We start from the raw sequence: 24,019 nt of genomic DNA, 5'->3' as shown, positions 1-24,019 counted from the left end.
CAGTTTGCTGCTTCTGTGAACACGGGTGGATTAAGCACAGTGTGATGGTTAATTTCATGTCCTGACTCGACCAGGCCATGCCCCCTGGTATCTAGTCAAAGGTTATTCTGGATTCTTTTCTGCGAAGGTGCTTTCTGAATGAGATTAACACTTAAATTCACAGGCTCTGAGGAAGGCAGGTTACTCTTCATGATGCGGGTGGGCCTCGCCCAATCAGCTGAAGGCCTCAACGGAACAAACACTGCACTCATCTGAGCAAGAAGGGCCCGTGCCAGCTGACGGCCTCTGGACTTGACCTGCAGCTCTTTCCGGGTCCCCAGGCTGCCAGATGGCTCTGCAGAGTTTGGATTCACCTGCCTCCATAATCGTATGAGCCAATTCCTTAAAATAAATCTCTCTCTATATATATATGCCTTATTGGTTCTTTTGCTCTGGAGAACCCTAACACACCCAGGTAGGAACTATGGCACGTATGAGTGGCAGGAAAGGGGTGGGGAAAGGCACTACCTGGGTTTCAGACCTCCTATCTGCAATAGTTTGCAACCCTCACGTCTCATTTCCATGTCTGGTGAATCTCATTTCCATGTCTCGGTGAATCGTATTTCAAGCGGCTAGCTGAGATCAGAAGGAACAGAGCATTCTTTCCGACACAGCACTGTTGAACCTACACCTTCCAATAGCCTGGGGGAGGCAGGAAGGAGGAAGGGCCTCCCTGTGATATTCTCCAGCCCCGAGGAAAAAGAACATGCTGATTTAATGAATTTGAGTTTGAATATAATCAGATTTTCTCTATAGCAACGGCCCCACAACACGAGCCTTCCGGGGCCACAAGCAATAAGCGGCCATCTCCTGGTGAAACACATCACACGCAGGCCACAAGAGAAGCTGCCACCAGCACCTGAGACACCAGACCCCGGAACGGGACGGTCACATCCAGGCCTCAGCTGTAGACCAGCACGGAGGGGGGACAGGCCAGCTGCCACAAGCCTTGGGTTAGGCACCTGATAGGTGTTCACGTAAAAACATGCTTCCCCTCTGATTGGCAGACCTGAAAGGTGGACAGACGGTCTGACCCAAGTCAGAACCCAAAAGACGTTATCCTAGCTCACAACCCATGGTTAAGGTTATAGTGCTTTGTGTTCCTATCTTGCTTTCCAATTCATCAAAGGGCTTATTCCCATGGTCCAGCTGGACAGTAACGTGGCCTCCTGACTGGCCCAAAGGCTCTGTGGACCTGACCCCCTGCCAGCCTCCCCACCTGGATCCGTAAACCTGGCTGCCTGCCCACAAAGGTTCATGTTTCCCCTCCAAAGCGTGGAGACATCCACAGGAGGCAAGTATATCCCTGGCCGCTCTAGCTAGCTGGGTCACGTGACAGAGTTCTGATCGATGGAATGGGATGGAAGGATGTGTGTCACTCCCAGCCTGGCCACGACACCCCCTACCGTGTGCTCTCCCGTCCCCTATCCTGGCTGGAAGGTGGACTTTGCATGAGTAAGAAATGAACTTCTGCCAAGGCAGACTGCTGAACGGGAGACGATGTTCGCAAATGACGTGCCTGACCAGGGATTAGTATCCAAAATACGTAAAGAACTCAGCACCACACAAAATAGATAATCTGATTAACGGTGGGCAGAAGACCTGAACAGACGTTTGTCCAAAGACGTCCAGATGGCCAGCAGACACACGAAAAGATGTTCCGCATCGCTAATCATCAGGGAGATGCAAATCAAAACCACGGTTAGAAACCACACTTGTCACAATGGCCAATATCAAAAAGCCAAGGAATAACTGGTGTGGGCAGGGCGGTGGGAAAAAAGGAAGCCTCGCACACTGTTGGTGGGAATGCAAACTGGTGCAGCCACTGTGGAAGACAGGAGGGAGGTTCCTCAAAAAGTTAAAAATAGAACCACCATATGATCTAGTAATTCCATTGCCGGTATTTACCCAAAGAAAACAAAAGTACTAATTCGAAAAGATAAATGGACTCCTATGTTTACTGCGGTATTTACAATAAATAGCCAAGATACGGAAGCGACCCAAGTGTCCATCCATACGTAAATGGATAAAGAGGATATGGTATATATACCCAGTGGAATATTAATCGGCCATAAAAAAAACATGGGATCTTGCCATTTGTAACAACATGGATGGACCTAGAGAGTATTAGGCTAAGTGACAGAAGTCAGACAGAGAAAGACAAACAACCGTATGATTTCACTCATGTGTGGAAGCTAAAACACGAAGCAAACAGAAGCAGAGTCTTCCATTCAGAAGACGGGTGGTTGCCCCCAGGGGAAGTGGATGGGGGGGATGGGAGAAACAGACAAAAGGGATTAAGATTGACAGCTTTCCAGTTATAAAGTAAATAAGTCATGGGGATGAAAAGTACAGCACAGGGAAGAGAGTCGATAACGTGATAATGTCGTGCGGGGACAGGCGGTAGCTGCACCTGTCGCGGTGAGCCCTGAGTGATGCCCAGAACTGTCGAACCACGCTACGTTGTACACCCGAAACTAATTTCACGTTGAACGTCGATTATACTTCAATAATAATAATAATAATAAAAACCCTAAGTGTTAACTTTTAGTTCCCGTTATGTCTGCAAAGTGCCTTATTCATTTTTTAAAAATATAATTCACGTGCGATTCCCTATTGAAAACACAGCTCAGAGGTTTTTAGTATATACATGGAGTCCTACAAACATGACTACAATCTAATTTTAGAATACTCAACAAAAGAACTCCCATGCCCAGTAGCAGTCATTCCCCAATCCCCATCCCCTCCCCAGCCCCAGTCAGACACTATTATACTCTCTCCCTTGATTTAGGACGTTTCATTTAAATGGGAGTCATAATATGTGGCCTTTTGTGACTTGCTTTTTCATTCAGCATAATGTTTTCAAGATGCATCCCCGTTGTAGCATAAATCAGTGCTTCAGTCCTTTTTTTTTAAGTTTATTTTGAGAGAGAGAGAGAGAGAGAGAGAGAGCACGCAAGCACGCGCACAAGTGGGCGAGGGGAAGAGAGAAGGAGAGACAGAATCCCAAGCAGGCTCCACGCCATGAACACGGAGCCCGAGGTGGGGCTCAAACTCACGAACTGTGAGATAGCGACCTGAGCCGAGATCAAGGGTCAGATGCTCGGTCAACCCACTGAGCCACCCAGGAGCCCCGGCTAGATGGTTTTCTAAAGCGGCTACACCACCCCACGTTCCCACCAGCAGTGCGTGAGGGCTCCAATTTTTCCGCATTCTTGCCAACATTTGTTATTTTGTTTTTTTTATTTTAGCCGTCTAGTGGGTGTGATGTGGTATTTCACTGTGGTTTCTATTTCATTTCCCTGATAACTAATGATAGTGAGCATCTTTTCACGTGCTTATTGGCTATTTGTACACCTCCTTTAGAGAAATATCTATTCAGATAAAAGTTTTGCCCATTTGTTTTTGTTTTTGTTTTTTTTAATTTTTTTTAACGTTTATTTATTTTTGAGACAGAGAGAAACAGAGCATGAACGGGGGAGGGGCAGAGAGAGAGGGAGACACAGAATCCGAAACAGGCTCCAGGCTCCGAGCGGTCAGCACAGAGCCCGATGCGGGGCTCGAACTCACGGACCGCGAGATCGTGACCTGAGCCGAAGTCGGACGCTTAACCGACTGAGCCACCCAGGCGCCCCAAGTTTTGCCCATTTGTGAAATTGTGTTGTTGGGTTTTTTTTTTTTTTTACTATTGAGTTACAAGAGTTCTTTATACATTCTGGATGCAAGTCCTTTTTCAGATATATGATTTGCAAATATCTTCTCCATTCTGAGTCGTTTTCACTCTCTTGATAGTGTCCCTTGGAGCACAAAGGTGTTTAATTTTGATGACACCTGTTTCATTTTTAAAAATATGTTTACTTATTTTCAAGGCGGGGGCGGGGGGGGGGGTGGAAGGGCAAAGAGAGGGAGACAGAGAATCCCAAGCAGACTTCATGCCGTCGGCGCAGAGCCAACACAGGTCTCGAACCCTCAAACCGCGAGATCACGACCTGAGCTGAAATCCAGGGTCAGACGCTGAGCCAACTGAGCCACCCCCCCCCCCCCCCGGTGCCCGTTTCATTTCATACGTTATTCCTGATGAACTAAATTCTTCGGAACAATTCAATCCCCAAACAATAAGGGACAGTCCTGCCCTGTCTGCCGAGGCCACATCCTCTAAAAGCACAAGGATGACCTCCCGGGTATTGGGCGCCCCCTCTCCTCTTACATCATTTCAAAACGGATGCTCTACTGGGAACAAAGCTGGTCTGAGGGTACAAATGACACGCACGTAACGGAATGCTATGCAGCCACAAGAATCGCGACGCAGGTCTACGGCATGGCAGAACGTTCCAAAGATCCAGTGCAAGCATCAGGGAGCAGAGCGGCTGTAAAACACAGGCTCTTCTTGATTTCCCCCAACGGAGGCGTAACTTGGTATAATAACACATGCAAAAGTTACGTGTAGATAGCCGCACGAAATTGCACACACATATATATCTGTGCAACCGCGTCCCAGATCAAGAATACACAATATTTCCATTACCCAGTAAGTTCTCCTGTGTCCCTTCCCAGTCCCTCTGCACCTGGCCCAGGCCAAAGGTATGGATTCTTTGGACTTTTGTCACCCTGGATTAAATTTGCTTATTCTTGAGCTTCGTGTACATTGAATCGCACAGTATATGATCTCTATCTCTTTTGTTGTTGTTGTTCCACGAATGTTTTCTACAGTCATCCAGGTTATTACGTGAACCGATACTGTGGTCTTTTAAAAATTATTATTGCTGTATATCCTTCCATCGTATAACTATTGCCCAATGTGTTTATCCGTTCTCCTGGGGATAGACACTAATCCTGCCTTCTTTTAAAGAAAAATATGAATATTTTCGTGGATAGTGGCGTGGCAGGAGGGAGGAAGTGCGGGCTGTGACGGGGGAGGGTCTGCCAGGTGGCAGGTGGCTGGTGGCAGGGGAGGGGGAGGGCACCGTAGGCAGAGGGGGAGGTATTTTTTTTTAATGTTTATTTATTTCGAGAGAGAGAGAGAGAAAGTGGAGGAGGGGCGGAGAGAGAGGGAGAGAGAGAATCCCAAGCAGGCTCCCACTCTCAGCGCAGAGCCCGACTTGGGGCTCGAACCCACAAACTGTGAGATCATGACCTGAGCCGAAACCGCGAGCAGGACGCTTAACCGACTGAGCCACCCGGGCGCCCCGGAAGAGGGGGAGGCATTAAAGTATCGCTAGCTTCTGTAACACAGAAGCCCCAGCCTCAGTGGGGCCCGGGGACAGCAGTCAGCCATCCGTGCACCACCCAACAGATCTCTCCTGCCCACCTACTACGCGCCAGGCAGGAGTAAACTCATCAGACTCTGCGTGTTCCTTCACACCTGGGGCAGCATTCAAAGCGTGGAGTTTGGCGAGCACAAATTCAAGTTCACTACTACGATCATCAAGCCCTATGTCCTGAGTCAGTTCATTCTTCCTTCCTTTTTTAATTTTCTTAATGTTTATTTATTTTGAGATTTTGAGAGAGAGAGAGAGAGAGAGCGAGAGAGAGAGCAAGCAGGGGAGCAGCACAGAGACAGAGACAGAGAATCCCAAGCAGCCTCCGTGGTGTCGGTGCGCAGTCCAACGTGGGGCTCGATCTCACAGTCCGTGAGGTCATGACCTGAGCTGAAATCAAGAGTCGAGGGGCACCTGGGTGGCCCCGTCAGTTGAGCGTCCGACTCCGGTCATGATCTCCTCAGGTCACAATCCCACGGTTCGTGGGTTCGAGCCCCGCATCGGGCTCTGGGCTGACGGCTCGGAGCCTGGAGCCTGCTTCAGATTCTGTGTCTCCTTCTCTCTCTCTGTCCCTCCCCTGCTCATACTCTGTGTCTGTCTCCCTCTCAAAAATAAATAAACATTAAAAAGAAAAAAAAAAAAGAGCGCTGAACTGACTAAGCCACCCAGAAGCTCCAGTTCACTCTTTCTTAATTTACCAAACAGTTAAGTCAGGCTGTGTGCCCAGCCCTGTGGCTGATTCTAAAGAACCAGGTTGACACGGCCCTGCCTGTGTGGGGTTCATATTCTAGAGGGACAGATGAAAAGCCAAACTCAAGTTGAACAATAAAATAATTGTAAGTTGTTCATATGGCTCCAGAGGTAAAACCCTCTGGGGCCAAATTATCGAAAATCTTCCGTCATTGATGTTAATGTAAATCTGAATAAACATTCACACGGTTCAAAATCCAAAATGTATAACCACAGTGAATAAAAAAATAATAAATAATAATAAAACAATAAAAGTGAGCTCCCTCTCTCCAGCCAATTTCCTTTCCCCAAAGCAAACAGTTTCGCTGTGGTTTGTATGATCTCTTCCAGAAATATTTTTGGCTTTTATAAACAAATGCATATATACACACACCCACCCTCCCTACCCCTCAATTTAGCATACTCTAAAGGAAGGACTCGACCCTGAAGGGGGAGGAGGAGTCATTCCTGCAGAGGGTAGTGGGAAGAACATTCCAGAAAGAGGGACCAGCGGGTGGAAATCCCCAGAGGGCATTCAGACCCTGCGGACGTCTGGGTGAGCTTATCCGTTACTCACCCCTGCTTGGGAGGGCTCATCATCTGGTATTGATTGGGCTGTGTGCTTATCAGCGAGGAGAAGGAGGCGGCATTTATGACACTATCGTTCACTTATAACCAGGAGCTGCCCGTGGCCCGCTCTGTCAACCTGAGGTTGGCTCACCCCTAAATAAATAATACTCCCAATGCAATGAGCCGAGTTCAGGAACAGCCCTGAAAGGCTCAGTGGTCTTTGCGACAGATCAATAACAATCACCCTCGTCCCGCCCTCCCCACGGCCCTGGCTGCCTCTCCGGGAAGGTCATAACCTTGAAGGTCTCAGCCTGCCGCTGGGGGAGGTGGAGAAGGGAGGGCAGGTGTATGTGCATGTGCACTTGATCTCTGGTTCTGCACGTACCTCCTCTGCCCTCACCTACCTCATCTCCACTCTGACTACGCACCTTAGGTCAACGGCAGTGATAACAGCTACGATCTCTCGAATCCTCACTATTTGCCACAGCCCGTCCTACGATGAAAGGACCATGTGAGTGACCCTCCCGAACCTCTCAAAGACCTGCCACCAGACCCACGTCTGCACTCAGAGTCTCACGACACCGGCTCGCTCTGAACTCAGCGACCTTGTCAACTTTCCAGGGCTACGTGGCACCCAGGACCACGAAGTCAGGCGACACTTTAACTGCCACCCCTGCCCAAACCTTGTTACCATGGCCTCGAGATTAGCCGTCATCGTGTCACCATGTGGTCAGTGGCACACTCACCCCTGCCCAGGGGTGGCTCCCAGGTGCACTTCCTGTCCGCTTCCTACCAGGGCACATGGCCGTGGCCACCGTCCAGAGCCCCCAGGGAGCCGGTCCCATTCAGCGCGTGGCCTCGGAAGGAAGTCTCCAAGCCTCTTCACAGTGAGACTCTGACTGCCTTCCTCCTTCCACATGTGTCCTGCAGTGCCACTGAACAGTCCCTTGTTCATTCAGCCCTTACGATCCCTCCTATGGCCCAGCCGGTGACGGGGGACACGCAAAGATGAGTATCGGACAGACGACACGGACAAAAGTCCCAGACGCGTGGCACTTACGGTCTAGGATGGAGAAGCCAATGATCCACTGCATAGGGATGGAAAACGTCTACTCTGTTAGCCGGGGATAAGGGATAAAGAGAACAATTTTAAACAAAAAGGAAGGGGGACAGAGATTAAGTATGGAGCCGGCAATGGGTGGAAAGTGGTGATTTTTCTTTTCCCCAATTCCTATTTAAATTGGTTCTCAATCTGAGCCCAGGGAACATTTGGCAAGTCCTAGACCTGTTGCTGATTGTCACAACTGAGGGGAGGGTCGTTACTGGCCTCCAGTTGTTGCTAAACATCCCACATTGCACCGGGCAGCCCCCCCCCCCCCCCCCCCCCCCCCCCCCCCCATGACATGGAATTATCCAGCAAACACGACCACAGCACCGAGGTCAAGAAACCCTGATTTAAATACGGTGGCTACTGAGGTGCCTGGGTGGCTCAGGCATGTAAGCATCCCATTCTTGATTTTGACTCAGGTCATGATCTCACGGTGCTGAGATCGAGCCCCGAGCTGGGCTCCGCACCGGGCGTAGAGCCTGCTCGGGATTCTCTCTCCTTCTGCCCCTCCCTTGCGTGCTCTCTCTCCCTCTCTCTCTTTCTCTCGCTCTCTCTCAGAAACTACATATAAAATACATACATACAGCAGCTAGGGAGGGCCTTACTGAAAAGGTGACATTTGGGTAAAGACTCAAGGGAAACAAGGAGCACGTACCAGATTTTCATGATCACACACGCGCACACACTCGTGCGTAGGCTCACACACGTGCATACAGGTGAACAGACTCTGACAGACATCAGGCACCTCACCTATGTGTTTTTTGTGAGCCTCACCTCTACATCTTTGTGTCTAGCTCAGACCACGCATGCTGGGGGGACATTCAGGATACAATAAAATCGGGGTGTGTGGGTGGCTCTGCCGGTTAAGCGTCCGACTTCATCTCAGGTCAAGATCTCACAGGTTGTGGGTTCGAGCCCCACGTCGGGCTCTGTGCTGACAGCTCAGGGCCTGGAGCCTGCTTCGGATTCTGTGTCTCCCTCTCTCTCTCTGCCCCTCTCCCGCTCCCACGATCTCGCTCTCAAAAATAAATAAACATTAAAAAAATTATTTAATAAAAAAGTATGCAATAGAGTAAACACAGGAGTAAGGAGGCGCTTGTCATGTAAGGCCGAAGGACACAGAAGCAGGAGGTCCAGGAGCTTGGGCGGGGCAAGGCAGGCACCCCGTCCCTCTAGACCCTCTGAGAATTTCCAAGCCCCTCCCTGCCCCCCGAAGCACTTCTAACTTAGGACCTGGGAGACCGAGGAACCAAGTACAATGTGCAGCCCTTATCTGGATCCCCACGTAAACAACAAAGGCAAGAAACAAAACCAAAACCCAATCCTGAGCTGGGGGCGGGGGGGGGGGGAATCGAAACGCTGCTGGGTTTGGGTGATATTAAAGGGTTTCTGTTTGGTTTTCAGGTGTGATGATGTTGTGGCAGTTAAGTTTCAAAAGCGTTCTTCCTTTAGACTTTGCGCTCAAAGGTCTGTGGATAAAATGATATAATGTCTGAGATCGGCTTCCAAATAACCAGGGCAGGCAGGCGGGTCACCGGTGGCACAGGAGTGGTCACAGCTCCGTTACTGCTCAAGCGTGAAGGACGCAGGGACGTCACTGTCCTGTTCTGTCTATGTTGGGGAATACTTGAGATATTCCAGAATCATGTTTTTAAAATTAATAGGAATTAAGCTATGCAGGAGCTCTAAGGAAAGTTCTTGGGGGTCAATTTTCTCATCCCCTCCTGGCAGGCAGAAGCGGGGTGGGGGGGCGGGGGGAGGGAATCTCTCCCCTGGGGTCCCAAACCGGTCCTTCTGGTGCCAGAATTACAGGGACACGGGAGGGAGTGGCTCGTCACAGCGCTGAGGCCGCTGTTGCTGGGACAACTCTGTTACCTTTCCTGAGGCCCCTGTTGCTGGGACAACTCTGTTGCCTTCCCGGCTGAGCAAGGCCTTAGCCCGAGGCTGGCCTTTTGGGCAGGCCATCTCAAGGTGGCCCCACAGTAAAATAGAGTTGGTGTCGAGACGCTTCGCCAAGCGCCCAGGAAGCTCTCCCGGTCCCCTGCCACGGTGAGCATCTCACAGACCGGGGACCCAGGCCTGGCCGAAGAAGAATAACCAAGCCTAGAAGCCAGACTCTTGATTGATTGATATTCTGGCAATGCGAGGGCGTCAGGACGCTAGGTGCAAGTTCACGTCCTACCTGCGCCGCCTCTGAATCATCTCAAGGAAACGGCACTTCATGTAGGCGGCCCCTGGGACAGAGAAGGTTCGAGATAACCAAGGCTGCATCTCCCAGTGATCCAAAAAAACTTCTTCTGATGGCAACCTTTGTAAACACGCTTAGTTCCCTTCTGATGTTTCCGATATAAAGTGGCCATGACTCTGGTGCAACAGCTCAGGGCTGTGCTGAGAGAAGGTGAGGCTAATGAGAAGGAACCGGAAGTGAACCCTTGAAATAGGGAAATGAGGGCAAAACCCAGCGAAACAGGTGTGGGCTGGGGGAGGGGGGTGGGAGGGGACAGCGAGGCGATCTCCCCTAAGTCCAGGATGATCGGTCAGTAAACAAACTCCGAGCACTAGCTCTGTGCCCAGCACTGTGTTAGACACAGGAAAGAATGGTTGCAAACACACCCTCCCCACCCTCCAGGAGGTTCACGGACTGGAGGCGGATAAGCTCCAGCTACCAACTCTGGTGGCAGGAAGCTCCTCACCCCCTTGATTGGGGGTATCAGGGAAGGTTCCCTGAGGAGGTGATGCCTGGCGGAGCTGGGGACGCATACGTGCTCCCCAGGGTAGTGCTCGGACGCAGGAATCCCTCAGCCTCGCGAAGGCAAAGTGTTCTCCCTACCCAGAGGGGCCCCGGGGCTGGGGTTGGGGGGAATAAGGTGACAGGTATTTCATGCTCCACAGGTGTAATCCACCAGCACACGGGGCCAGAATCAAGTGTGGGAAACGGTCCTGACAGTTCTTGCCTTGAGATGAAGGTAGTCCCATTCGATTGCGTTCTTCGCTACAGATCTTTCTACGCATGGGACCTTGGAAGACAAGTTGGAGGAGTTCTGACTTGCCACCTCCCATGAGCCTGTGTGACAGTGTGCTGTCCTTGCACGGAGGTGAGCTACTCCAACAATGGCAGATGAAGGGGGAGAGAGAAGCAGGCAGGTAGGTGCTCCACCCCTCGCCCCTCCCCCCCCCCATGGGGAATTCCCCCATGGGGAATGGCCAAGACTTAATTCTCATGAACATTACCCTGGTGGCATATGGAGAGGAGACTGGAACACGAGCAACGAGTAGCCGTTTAGGAATCAACGTGAAACGAGACATGACTGATGGGGTCTTGAAAGAGCAGGAATCAACGTGAAACAAGACATGACTGATGGGGTCTTGAAAGAGCAGGGGCTGGGGGGGGAGGGGGGAAGGGTCAGATCTGAGGAAAGACCCATGATTCGTTCAGGGTTGACCGCGAGGCAGCGTGGGGTGAGGTGTTGCAGGCTTAAACGGGTAGTTGTGTCCAGGATGCAGGCAGGCACCGGGCGGGAATCCCACCCCAGGGCAGAATTAAGAGACCCAATTTCCAAGGCATTTCCCGCCTTGGCATTGGAAATTTTACATTCCTCCCAATCGAGGACAGCCAGCCACCAAGAAGACCAGACGGGGGCCCTGGGAGGAACAACAGCGGCCATTTCTAACCACCCCCCTGCTTTCTCTTTGCTTATTAAAGTCTTCTCTTCAGCAGGACCAGCCTGCACGTTGCTGGAGCAGGAGCAGAGCCATCAGAGGCTGAGCTGGCGGAGGGATCGCGTCGCGCGGAGCCCACGCCCTTTTTGTACACAGGGCAGCACAGGAACCGGGGAGGGAAAGTGACCCACCCGAGGTCACAGAGGGGAGCTGAGGGGGACCCATCCTCGAGGCTTCAGTTCCAGGGCTGTTTTCTGTCACAGGATGCTATAGCCTCAGAGTTTGATTTTGAACTGGATGGAAACTTAAAAGCCTAAACCACCAGTCCTTAAGTGGTGCCTAAAATTATACCCATTAGACTCATTCCTTTGGGTCACTGAACTCTCTCCAGGAAACGAGAGCATGAAATTCAGGTGTGTGTGTGTGTGTGTGTGTGTGAGAGAGAGAGAGAGAGAGAGAGAGACAGAGAGACACAGAGACACAGAGACAGAGACAGAGAGAATGAATCAGCCCGGGAAGGCAGGGCCCACGTCTGGATGCTGGGGCTTCTGGGAAACAATGCAGCTTCTTCTGTGCTGTTGACACAGTGCTTGGTAAACACTGCATGACTTGTAGACCATGTCTTTCTCCTCTGGAGACCAATGACAAGACCCACGAAGTCCAACAGAGGAAAAGATTAACGATGAGTGGTTGAACTTATCAGGTCCTTTTAGAAGAGCATACATCTGAGTTGGGTATTAAACAGGGAAAGATCTGGGGCAGGGGGGTAAGGGGGGAGCAGGTGGAATGTCACAGAAAGTGTATAGGTGACTGGAGTCCTGAATAAAGGCAGACAGTCTCTGGGATCTGTGGCCAAGGGGCAGGCTCCACCCATGCCCATGGCAGGCATCACTAATCAACCACAGCACTCTTTCCCACTGATCCCAGGCTTGACTTCAAGATCCTTTTGTGCGGAGCACTCCAGACAGCCACTGACAATCGAGCCACAGGGGACCACGTGATAAAGTCTACACAAGATCTCCCATCTGTGGGAGGAGGAGGAGGAGGAGAGAGGATGAGGAAGGCTTGGGTGTCAAAAGCCAGGCTGCAAAAACCTCTGGCCGTTTGGTGATATTCAGAACCCCTCATTCATTGGTTTACATGCGGCCACGCTTTCTAAAGAGTCCTTATCTTTTAAAGAAACATACTAAAATATCTGTGGATGGATGGGTGCAATGTCTGAAATTTATTTCTTTTTATTTTGGAGAGAGAGAGAGAGCATGAGCTGGGGAGAGGGGCAAAGGGAAAGAGAAGGAGAGAGAATCAGCACGCAGGGCTCCGTCCTACGACCCTGAGCCCCTCAGGCTCATGACCTGAGCTGAAATCAAGAGTCAGATGCTTAGCCCCTGACATTTACTTTAAAATGCTAAGTCCCAGATAGTGAGGCAGGAGGATGGGGAGGGGGAATGTAATAGCCATACCGCAGAACATTATTTGTCCATAAAAAAGGAATGAAGCCCTGACCCATACTACAGCGTGGATGAACCCAGACCACATCGCGCAAAACGAAAAAAGCCAGACACCGAGGCCACGTATCGTACGATTCCATTTATATTTAACATCCAGAGCAGGTAATTCCCTAGAGACGGAGAACAGATTTTAGGGGTCGTGAGGATTGGGGTGGGGGGGTGGGTCACGGGGAGGAACTGCTAAGGGGCGTGGGGCTCTCCTCTTAGGGTGATGAAAACGTTTTGGAAATAGGTGATGGCTGGACACACCGTCAGTGTGCTAAATGCCACTGGCTTGTACACTTTAAAGAGGCTGATTTTATGCACTTCATTAAAACAAGGCTCCCCCCCCCCCCGCCCCGCCATGCTCCTTTTCCAAATAAAGAAAAACTCAGGAACAGCAGTGCCCAGAAACAAGGCGGGGACAGGGGCTGGGTGCGGCAAACTACCTCTGAACCCCCAGCTACCGACGTTGTAGTCCCCAGCCGGTCTTAACGTCCTCCCAGCCACCTGCTAGGCTCCAACCTGACCAAGCCCTTGCGTCCAGATGCGCATTTCATCCTCCCCCAAAGAATGAGAGTAATTAAAAGAGACACCGCCGTGCAACTGGCTTTAGCGGGCTGTAGAGCCCAGGAGCTGTGGTGTCCCTGGTTACCGATGAAACAGTCCCAAGTTGAGCGGGAGGCGAGCGCTTCCTGTCTGTCGGGGGCTCGGCTCGCCGTCCAGGAAACCACCTGCTGCCGCGCCCCTGCTAACTGGGTGCCCGGCAGCCTAGCGATGGCTCTGTAAACAGATGCCTCCTCCCGCCCACGCCAATCTGCGTCCTCCGGCTCCTGCCCTTCTCAGAGCTGCCTGACAACCGGGACTGTGTGCTGCCCACGCCAAAAACACAAAACCCGGCCACCCACACCCTCCATGGAAATGTCACTGGCCAGAGTAGCCGCCTCTCATCCCCAGAGGCTCCTGGTTACAGGCATGGCCGGGATTGATCACTCTGGCAAATAAACATCGACCCAACCAGAACGCCGGTGAGGGGGGGAGAGGGGGGGAGGTGGCCCCAGCAGCTCCGGCTGGGGGACGCGAAGTGTCGTCGCCCTTCTGAAAAGCAATCTGGTCTCTGTCCCGAGCCTCCGAAATAAATTCCCCTAGCCTGTGACCCGATACGTCTGCCTCTCGGGGTCTGTCCTAAAAGATCATCAGAACCGGGGATGGGAATCAGCGTGCAAGGGAATCTATCATCACAGGATGGACGGAAAAGGGTGAAAACGCAGAGAGATGAACTGTAAACGGTGGCTAAAGACAGCACAAGGAGAATTCTCACATGGCTACAGAGCGACGTTGACCCCACATTTCAGACCTGGGAAAATTCTGGGAGCATAATACGAAAGGAGTAAGAGTAGGGCCCCAAACTGTATATCTGATGGACCGAAATCACTAACGGTGACTACGAGAGTTTATCACGAGCTCACTGGGTGCCTGGGCTGGGCTGGACGTGTATTCACATGACCTCATTCAGCCTTGCAGCGAGCCTGTGAGGAAGGCCCGACTTCAGGCCCATTTCACAGATGAAGGGGTCGAGGCACAGAGAGACTAAGTCATTAGCTCCACATGGCTAGGCGCCAAGATCACTAAGCAGTGACATTGGGACCGGAATGCAGGTCCAGAATACAGCGTGTGAAGCCATTTAGGTTAAAACCATCAGCACCTTTCAGGAAACAAAAGCCGAAAGAGCAAATGTATCAAAACGTTAACAGGAGTCATTTCCCGGCGGTGCCGTGGCGGGGGGTGGGGGATGATTTTTATTTTCTTCTTTATATTTTGGGTATTTTCCATATTTTATCCAGTGGACATGGGCTATTTTAAAGCCAGAAACCAGGCTATTTTTAAAAGGCTCCAGAGATTTCATAACCTTCCCTAGATGGTTTAAATAACAACACCACAAACAAAGACCAGTAATGCGAGGAGATCTGCCCTCCCAGGACTCCCCCGACCCCACAGCCCTGGGCGGTGTGAGCAAAAGCTGTACTGTCTTACACATTGATTTTCCTTCCTGGGAGACCGTGCCCTTGACTTTAAATAGCTTCAGGTCAAGAAGCCTGAGAACAGCTCTCCCCTTCCGTGCTCTCAGGGGGCAGGCGGCACCCTCTGTACCTGCTCCCTGGATTCCCAGGCTGGAGGCAGGGCAGCGGCGGGGTGGGGGGGGTGTGTGGGGCAGGGGGCGGTCACTGAGCTTGGCCCCCCACTGAAAACACCAGCTCTCCCGGGAGCCAGGATTTGCTGGGAGCTAGAGACACATCATCAAGGATTAACCCAAACAAGCTTGGGAGGACACACGGGATGCTGGTGGGGGCGTGGGGACAGGAGGCCCCGAGTCTGTGCACCTCCAAGGACATGGCTAATTCAACCCAGCGCCCCCAACCAGCCATCGAACGTGATCAGAGGCAAGCAGGCAGCAGGAAAAAGAGGTAGGCAGGTGACACAGAGGCGAAGGCAGTTTTGCACGTAGCCTTTCCTGGCTGTGAGAACAAATATAAATGTATCTGAGAGATCATTAAAATACATAAATACGTAAGACGGCAATGATTACGTCAGAAGGAATGGGCTTGAAGACACCTTTCTTTCTCTACTCCCAAGTTTGCTCTCAATTGTTTTGAAATCAAATCAGACAAACATACATGTTTGCATGGGAAGTCTGCCAGGCTCCTGTCTCTTCTCTGTCCTTTCTGGACCCAAGGCCAGGAGCGGTTTCCAGCTGACTCGGAGTGCCTGACCTCACAGGCAGGAGTAAGCCAGCGCCGAAGGGGCACAGCCAAGCAAGTGCACGGCCCTCGACGTGGCCCCGTCTGGTTCGTGAAATGAAAAACTGAATCCGTGGCAGCAACAAATCCCCTGGCTGAGCTTTTCCGGTGAGGCTGAGAGTGGGCTCCAGGAGCCTCCCTCCCTCCTTGGGGCCATCAGACAAACGTACCGTTCTCTCCTGAAACCGGGCCTGGTGTTCGAAACGGTAAGAAAGGAGGCAGCACAAAGAAAGGAAGGAAAAAGCCCACTCCTTCCTCGGTCTCTCGTCTAACGCTGCAGCTAAAGGCTTGCAGAATGCCAGCAGGGAGGGAGCCCGACCCAGCCTGGCTGGAGGGTGGGCATGGGCCGCACACAGAGGGAGCAGGTGCTGTCCACAGCCTCCTTGGGAATAGATCCATGAGATGCTGGGGGGGTGGGTAACTCCCCAGGCAACCCCCTCCCCAAACCTCCAGCCTGCCTGCTGAAGAATCTAAAATGAACAGGTAGGAGTCCATAAACACCTCCCTATTTCTAGAGGTATTTGCCAAGCACTTGCTATGTTCCAGGCACTGGAGGAGGCTACAATGACAGGCAAGATGCATGGCCCCTGCTTGCCATGGGGAAGCAGGTATTAATCAAGAAACACAACCATAGGGGCACCCGGGTGGCTCGGTCGGTTAAGTGTCCGAATTCGGCTCAGGTCACGATCTCGTGGTTTGTGAGTTCGAGCCCCGTGTCAGGCTCTGTGCTGACAGCTCAGAGCCCAGGGCCTGCTTTGGTTTCTGTGTGTGTGTGTGTGTCTCTCTCTCTGCCCCTCCCCAACTTGTACTCTGTCTTTCTCTAAAAAACAAACAAAAAAAAAGAAACAACCACAGAATTACCAACTGTGATGGCTGCAATAAAGGAGAAAAAAGCTTGGCTCTTGGAGATCAAACCCCAGGATACCTCTGGAAGGAGAAGGGCCGAGGTGCTTGTCTGGCATGCACGGGGCAGGCCTTGCACACAGCCGGTGCTCAGGGACCTACCGGAAGTTGACCCAAGGCCACCAGCTTTTGGGTGGAAGGGTCACACAGAGCAGAAAGACCTTGGAGGCAGACCCGTGTCCACACCCCAGCTCCCTCTCCCTCTCCCTCGCCTTCTAAGCCGTGTGAGCTTGTAAATTACTTCATGGTCTATAAAAACATGCAGAAAGAACACTTATTTCAAAGTGCCCTGTCGAGGAGTAGAATGTAAGTCCCTGCATGGCTCCGTCTCCACTTGTACCTCCCCTCCCACCAATTCATCCTCCGTGCAGGAGGCTGATCGCTCCACAGGCTGCATCCCTGGGCATCCTTGTCCTCTGGCCACCTGCTAGGTTCTTCCGATGGGAGATACCGGCAGGACCACTGGTGGGGGGGGGGGTCAGATGATTGATCCCATTACAGCCATCCTCACCTCCCCAGCTGTGGTTTTGCCCAGGGCTGCATTCATCCACCTTGGCCCACAGCTCCTGCTGGGGGGACCCCTTACCAGGCAATGGCTTTCTGGGGTTCCTCCAGCTCCCTGCCTTCTCCGTGCCCACAACAGCCCCCCCAATGATGTGAGCCCCCTGAGTGCTGCACATTCCCTGCTGGGGGGGCCTTTCTCCTGCCCCCGCCTCTGGAACAGCCCTTCTCCCACCCTGCACTCACCTCCCTGAGTCCCCTGCTGGGTTCTTGACTGATCAAGCCCCTGTGACAAGCTCAATCCTTTGGGTCATGATGGCAGGGTGGAAGATATCCCCCCGCCCCCCATCCAGGGAAAACGTGTTCAGGCTGCAACGCTTCCAAGCTGGATAGTTCAGTCTAATCTAAGGAGTTGCTAGCTAGAAAGGGTAAGCAGGAGGCCACAATCGGACCTGAGGTCAGAGCGATCTCGGCAAACCCTGTACGTCCTGCAGGCCAGGCACTGCACCGGGTGGGTGGCTAAGAGCCCCTACTCCTGAGAAACAGCCCTGCAGAGGCGACACAAGCCTGTAAACCAGTACACGATGGGCTAAGTGCGATAAGAGCCCGGAACTGCAAGGGGGGCGGAAGCTGTTAGTCCGCATAGGGGTGGTGGTCAGGAGAGGCTTCTCCGAAGAAGAGCCTCTCCAAACGCATAGGAGAGTTTGCTGGGCTAAAGAGCGCTCAGGGCAGAGGGACATACATGAGCACAGACAAGGAGGGGAGAGGCCCGGTGGGGCAAAAGTCAGCCTTCTCATGCCGTCCAAAGGACCTCGTCATTTAAAGCGACGGCTGGCCACAACCGAAGAGCGACCCACAAACATACCCTTGCCTCAGGACCTTTGCACTTGCCGTTTCCTCTTTCCAAAGCACTTTTCTCTGAAAATCTTTGTACAGTGGCTCCTGCTCGTTGTCCACCTCAGAGGCTTCCCCTGATGGTGAATAGCTCCCTGGATGAGTTTCCTGTTGCTGCTGTAACAAAGCACCAAGCGTCGTGGCTGACGGCAACACAAGTTCTCCCAGTTCCAGAGGTCACAAGTCTGAAACGAGTCCTACTGGGCCAAAACCAAGGGCTCTATTCTTTTTTGGATGTTCTGGGAAAAATGCATTTCCCTTTTCCGGCTAGTAGGGGCCACCCACATCCTTCGGCTCACGGGCTCCTTCCAGCTGTAAAGCCGGCAACAGTTGGTCAAGGTTTTCTCAGGCTATGTCCCCGGCTCTGGCCTCTTTCACTTGGAAGCACCCTCGGGGCCTCATCGGCCCACCCGGATGATACAGGCTAATCTCCCCATTTAAGGTTCTTAACTTAATCACATCTGCAGAGGCCTCTGTGCCCGGGAAAGCCACGCTTGCAGCTTCTAGGCCTGAGAATGTGGACATGTTTGGAGGGCCGCTCCACCGGCTACCACACTCCCCTTACCTTTCACCCACCACTTTCTCTTCCCTTCCCCCCGCCCCTGATTTTCCTCCAAGCACTACAAACACCCAGGTTCGGATTACTCATGCACTTGTTGATGGCTTATCTCGCCCACGAGGATACAAAGCTCCAGACGGGTGGGTCTTATCGGTCTTGCCCACCTTGTGTTCCCAGCACCTAGAACGACATCTGGTACGTAGTATATGCTCAATAAACGGGCGCTGGAAGGGATGGAGGGCAGGCGAAGGAGAGCCGCTAGTCAAGCCTTGGCAAGTACCCCCCCCCCCCCCTGCCTCCCCCCTACACCTTCCTTTCTGTCCTGGGAAGTAGCAGTTCTGAAAAGCCTGAACGTCACCTGGGTCTTGCCTCAGGTGGGCCATTGTCACTGAATCCAACCTCCTCCTAAAGTTACCAAAGTTGGCGTCCTAGAACAGTCAGGCTCTGGGCCGAGGGAGGAGGGTTCACAGTCAGGGATCATTAGACAGAGGGAGGAGCCAGCCCAGCTGAGAGCCAGCAGACAAGGAGCCAGCTGGGTGAAAAACAGCTCGACCCAGACACAATGGACGGGCACCAGGGACAAGATAGTGGAAGGAGAGTGGGGTGAGAGGGCATTATAAGGCTGGGGCCCAGGCATCTGTAGGCACCAAAGGGATGACCCTAAGCAAGCAGGAAGCAGGGCCCAGGCCAGTCCTCTCCTGGGCTCCAGGGAGCTCCTGTCTGAGGGCTTGGGGCAGGGAGCTCCCGGGAAGGAGAGACTCACTTCTGACTCTCAGCCAGGACACAATTATCATTCTGCGCCGAACTCTACCAGTTAGGTGGCCAGCCCCGGGTACGGGTCATAGATAGACTGTCACAGAGATGACTGAGATAATCTAGCCCTGGGACAGTAACTCCTCCACTCTGTGTGAAATACTCCCCATCCAGCACCATGGCAGACATTGCTAATCAAACCCCGCACACCATCCCACTGAGCCCAGAGGGCCCCGCCCCTGACCTAGGCAGTCACAACCAGTAGATGGGAGTCAGCAGCAAAATCCAACCCTCCACTTCTCCAGGGAAGGTCTCCAGGGAGACCTGCTGAAGACCCACAGAGGGGGCGGCTCCACCCTCTGGCTGGCTAACTTTTTAGGTTTCTCAGGCAGCCTCTGTCAAACAAGGACCTCGAACTCCAAAAGCCGATCGCCATCAAGCCAACACTCTTTTTGTAGTGTGAATTATTCATGAGTTTTAAGAAGTTGCATTTGCATCTAGTAGGTTGAAACGGAGACAAAGACAACTCTAGTTGGGTGGATGTGTCTGCGGGGAAGGCAGGGCTGGGGGCAGGGCTGGAAAGAACGTCTGAGAGCCGCCCCTGCACCGGCAGAATGCTGGAAGCTCATTCTTGGAAAACCACTTTTTCTTATTAGTAAAACTCAACATACTGTTTTTAGAAAAATTAGGGAACACACGAAGCGGAAAGAGGAAAACAGCAGGCGCCCACTGGTGTCTCTACCACCGGGAGAGAGCCACTGCCAGCGGCCTGGGGTCCATCCAGGGGGCTTTTAAATGCAGGGACCTGCTCCCCTCCCCTCTCCTGAGGGCAGGAATCACCGACAAAAGGTGCTCGTGGCAATCAGATGTGACAGTGAGGGGCTCAGCCCCTCCTCCCACCCTGAGCACCTGGGCGCTGACCACCCACCTGGGTGCTGACCACTCAAACATGGCAGTCTGGTTCAGAGGCAGGACAGAGGTCTTGCTCTACTCCCAAAGCAAAGAACCCAGTGGGTCCTGACATTGAAGGAGGCCGGTCTGCAGAGCAGACCCTCAGCCTGGGTGCGCGGAGGTCACAGAGCCTGTGAGGGCCACGGTCACGACAGGTCCGGCCACTAATAGGTGCCAGGCGCTTTCTGGAGTGGGTATGTCCAGTCTTCTCAACCAGGCCTGGCATCAGGCCCACGACGGGAGGAAAAACAAAGCAGAAGCTCAGAGAGGTTTCACGGCTGGCGAGTGGCAGGGCTGGGGTTTGCATCACCCTGCAAAGTCAGTGTCAGTGACCACCCGGCGCCCTCCCCACAGCTGTGCTACTTATTCAGAAAACCAACAGTTCAACGGCAAATGGAATAAACTGCCATGACCTCATCTAGGTCCTTCCCGGGGGGCACAGCCCGCTCTCCACCTCCGCCATCATCTCCCTCCGCCTGGCACGGGCCCCGGCCTCCACCTGCGTCCCCTTGCCCTGCCCTGCTGTGCACACTGTCTGTCCCTGCACCAAGCCGTGGGCACCTGCGGTTCACCGAGGGAGCCCACACCCTGCCCCACGCTCCCTGGGCTCAAATCCCAGCCCGCCTCTCGCTGATCATGCCAGCCCTGGGCAAGTCTCTGATCCCCTCGGTGCCTCAGGCCGAACAGGGATGACAACAGCATCACTTCAGGGCACAGGGAGGCACCGAGCTCCGTGCTTGGCAAGCTCGTGGCGATACCAGGAAGCTAGCCCCTTGGTCCTGTGGGTCTATCAGAGTTAACTGCTGCGTAAACACGGCTGGAGGGCTGGATCCTGGGCATCTTCAAAGTGTGTGTTCTTTTTATGGCATGCCCTGAAGTGCCCCCTTAAGGACCAGAGGCCACTTCGAGAGAAAACGCAGGAGTAACAATGGTTACCATGGGGAAACTGAGTGCCCCAGGGATGATATACACATCATCTTATTTAATTCCCGTAACAAGCAAGAACAGAAGGACTTACTGTGCGCACTTTACGGACAGAAAAACTAAGACCTAAAGAGGTCAGACACTGGTCCCGGGCCCCACAGCAAAACCGTGGCAGAGCTCAGAGGGGTCACCCCAAACAGCATTCATTCCTTGCTTGACCCTGATTTATTGTCCCTTCCTCCGTCCCGCTGCCTGAGACACTAATGGTAATGGCTGGAGCTCTAGCAGCCATATCGGATCATGAGGTCAAGAGCCATACCAGGAGAAGGCAGTGCGATGAGCCAGGGAAGCCAGGGTCCCTCAGAATTTGTGGCACACAGCTGCCATACCAGCTTTGGACCATCCCTGCAGAAATGCGCACCTGTTTGCGACACCGTTATTTGGGGCTTTCTGTAACCCATGGCCAAACCTAATCACGACTGTTCCAGAATCACCCCTAAGTCCATCTCTTGGGGCTGGAGAGGACAAAAGCAGGCCAGCCAGTGTGCTTCCAGGGAGGGCTCTGGGCTTGGTGCCTGCTGGGGGCCAGAGTGAAAGGGAGGCTGCCAGATTCCTACCTGTGCCTCTCTCTGCAGGTCTCACTTTCCTAGGCTTGAAAGAACTCTGTAAAGTCTCATTTACAAGGTAAATCTATGCCTGAGGCTCCACGGGGTTCCTGAGGCTTTTATGAGGAAGAGATTTCAAAGATCAGTTTAGAAAGCGCTTACCTACATCAATGGTCACAGAACCAAGAAAGGCCACTTTTGTGCAGCGTCCCGTTTAAACGGACACACCAGCATCATGAAAACACCTATGATAAGGAGACTCTCAGCTTGTTAATGGTCTCTCTCTCTCTCCCTCCCCTCCCCATTACAAGTCAGGTTTATTGAGGCATAGCTTACATATAGCAAAATGCACCCTTTCGTGCATACAGTTCCACGAACCCTGATGAGTCAAGTTGTGTAACCGCCATACAGAATATTCTATCACCCCCAACAACTTCCTTTGGGCCTCACTGTGGTCAATCCTCGGCCCCTGACAACCACGGACCCATTTTCCTGTTCTAGGATTCCGGCTTTTCCAGAATGTCATATAAAGGAACCACGCGGGGAGCCTACAGCATCTGGTTTCCCTCGCTTTGCATGCGTGTGCAATCCACCTGGGTCACGTGCAAGGTCTTTCTTCCCTTCTCACCACTGAGCAAGACAGCTCTGTAAGAGGCACTATGCTCTGGGTATCCATTCACCAGCTCAGGGACATTTGGATTGTTCCCACCTTTTGGCTTCTGTGAAGACAGGACACACAATGACGTGGGACTACATAGAGAGAGAGAGAGTTGTGTGCATGGACATGTTTCCATTTCTCTTGGGAAATATCCGGGGGGGGGGGGGGGGGGTTACTGGGGCAAATGGTGGTGTAGGTGTCATTTTATAAAAAAACTACCAGGGGCGCCTGGGTGGCTCAGTCGGTGAAGCGTCCGACTTTGGCTCAGGCTATGATCTCGCGGTTCGTGGGTTCGAGCCCCGCGTCGGGCTCTGGGCTGACAGCTCGAAGCCTGGAGCCTGCTTCCGATTCTGTGTCTCCCTCTCTCTCTGCCCTGCCCCCACTCACCCTCTGTTTCTCTCTCCTTCAAAAATAAATAAACATAAAAAAAATCTTTTTAAAGCTCCTATGTTACCACGGGTTCCAGCTATCTTAACGCCTCACAGAAAGCCTTCCAGAAACTTTTAGAATTCATTCGTTCGTTCATGCAAATGCTTACTGAGTGCCCTCTATGTGTCAGACACCACTCCAGACCTTTGGGACACATCCATGAACGGACCAGGCTTGGGCTGCCCGGGGTCCTCCCCGTGGTTCCCCCAGGCCCTCCCCCAGCCCAAAGAGGCTTGCCCAAGTCAGGAGCGAGCAGCCAGGGAAAGCCAGAGCCCATAGAGAATATTCTGGGTTCCTTGCTGCCCAGCCCCCACTGAGAGCCACATCACAAGAGGAGGTGCTCTGCAAGCAGGCACGAGAGTGCTCCCCGAGCACACAGCCATCCCATGCGTTAGTTCCAGTGTTTGCTGACCACCCACTCTGCACCAGGCACTGGGGAGGACCCAAGGGACCACAGCAGAGCCCGTGCCCAGGAGGACTCACAACTCACAGAGGACAGCTGTCAACGCTCCCTAGGGGGAAGTGGGTTGAGTGCCGGGGTACTGGAAATAGGGGTTGGGGAATCAAGGAGGGCTGCCTGGAGGTGGTGAACGGCAAGATCAACAGATGGGGGATGGAGGGAGGGGCATGTCTCACCCGGGCTTCGTCGGACCCCTCTGGGCCACTCTGTGAGGAAGACAGGCCGGCCATTTCAAACCACCTTCTTGGGTGAGGAGATTGGGACCACGCGGCCAGGTAGGGTCCCGTGGCTCTAGTCAAGAACCAGTGGCTGCTGGTTCTGGAGGGGATGCTGTATTACACACGTGGGGAGCATCAGCTTATCCACACCACTGTTCTGGGGGGCTATGAGAATTGCCCCCCTTTGTCGTGAAAAAGTGCCTTGTGCAAAGTCAGAGGAGGAACCAAGGCTGCATGAGTGTTGCGGCCCAGCGCCCAGCACGGCCACCCCCTATACCTGTCCTTCTGCCCTCTTTGGGACGGCCCGTCAGGCTGCAGCTCCCAACACCGAATCCCACAGGCACAAGGGGGCTTGAAGGGGCTGAACGCCCCCACCTGAGTCCCAGGGTCTTGCCTGGCCACTTCTGGACAGAAGACAGGTCGCCAGAGCTGGTGGTCCCGGGCGGCTTCCCCTTGCCCACTCTTCTCCAGGACACAGGACCAACGTGCAGGGACCCTTCCCTCCCACCCCGTGA

At 52.9% G+C, this 24,019-nt stretch overlaps 1 protein-coding gene and 1 long non-coding RNA gene across 7 annotated transcripts in view; one reads left to right on the top strand and one right to left on the bottom strand.

Annotated features, from left to right (window-relative positions):
• Positions 1-24,019, bottom strand: part of CLMN (calmin) — a 110,107-nt gene that overhangs the window by 64,819 nt on the left and 21,269 nt on the right. The window lies entirely within an intron of this gene.
• Positions 9,053-12,674, top strand: LOC125909204 (uncharacterized). 2 transcript variants are annotated; one of them, XR_007453607.1, is made up of 4 exons: positions 9,053-10,102; positions 10,703-10,799; positions 11,420-11,512; positions 12,292-12,674. It is a non-coding gene; the product is annotated as an uncharacterized LOC125909204 (long non-coding RNA). The 2 variants fall into 2 exon arrangements; XR_007453606.1 differs by having other exon boundaries at positions 10,703-10,848.

The sequence above is a fragment of the Panthera uncia genome (assembly GCF_023721935.1).
Source record: "Panthera uncia isolate 11264 chromosome B3 unlocalized genomic scaffold, Puncia_PCG_1.0 HiC_scaffold_1, whole genome shotgun sequence".
Classification (NCBI taxonomy): Eukaryota; Metazoa; Chordata; class Mammalia; order Carnivora; family Felidae; genus Panthera; species Panthera uncia.
Note: the sequence above shows the minus strand (reverse complement) of the source record. Positions and strands in the feature narration are given on the sequence as shown.